Consider the following 636-nt stretch of genomic DNA (forward strand, 5'->3'; position numbering starts at 1 on the left):
GTAATCCATTTTGATACAGGAATAAATACTTAGTATCAAGATATTATTGATCGAAAGGATAAAAAAGTTTCTTGCTCTCCTCCCTGCTCCAGGCTGGCTCTCAGTGTGGATCAATATTTCTTTTCATTCAGACTCCATGAACTCATTTGGTACACTTTTATTTTCTTGCTTGCATCCAAGATAACTGACTCTCAGGGTTTGTTTGATGGCAATTCTATTATGGTCCTAAACCAATTATTTTAAGAAGAGATGAGGAAAAAAGGAGAGGAACTGTACAAACAAGTTGACAGAATCCATTTTATTCCTCTCCTTTTAATGTTTGTTGCCTTTCCACATAGCCTTTCTTTCTCTAAGCTCCGGGCACTCTTTTTACAAAAGAGAAACAGGATCTTGGTTGGCAGGACTTGCCCCCTGTGAACAATAAAAAGCCAAGCAGAGATAACAATTCCCACACAGTGGTAGGGCAGCTCCTGAGAGGCGACAGAGGGCAGCAAATGCCCGTGGAGGGTGTCTGGCTGCCTGCTCTGAACCCACCACCAATACAGGGGCAACCCAGAGATGATTTGTTTCTTGCTCCTTTTCATCCTCTTGGTGTATACTCCCTTTCATCACCTATTAAGTCATGAATCTGTTTCT

At 41.7% G+C, this 636-nt stretch overlaps 1 protein-coding gene across 1 annotated transcript in view; it reads right to left on the bottom strand.

Annotated features, from left to right (window-relative positions):
- The window catches only part of STXBP6 (syntaxin binding protein 6 (amisyn)), an 87,812-nt gene that overhangs the window by 62,068 nt on the left and 25,108 nt on the right, over positions 1-636 (bottom strand). The gene's annotated exons all lie outside the window — the stretch shown is intronic.

This window comes from Mandrillus leucophaeus, unplaced genomic scaffold, assembly GCF_000951045.1.
Source record: "Mandrillus leucophaeus isolate KB7577 unplaced genomic scaffold, Mleu.le_1.0 Scaffold980, whole genome shotgun sequence".
Classification (NCBI taxonomy): Eukaryota; Metazoa; Chordata; class Mammalia; order Primates; family Cercopithecidae; genus Mandrillus; species Mandrillus leucophaeus.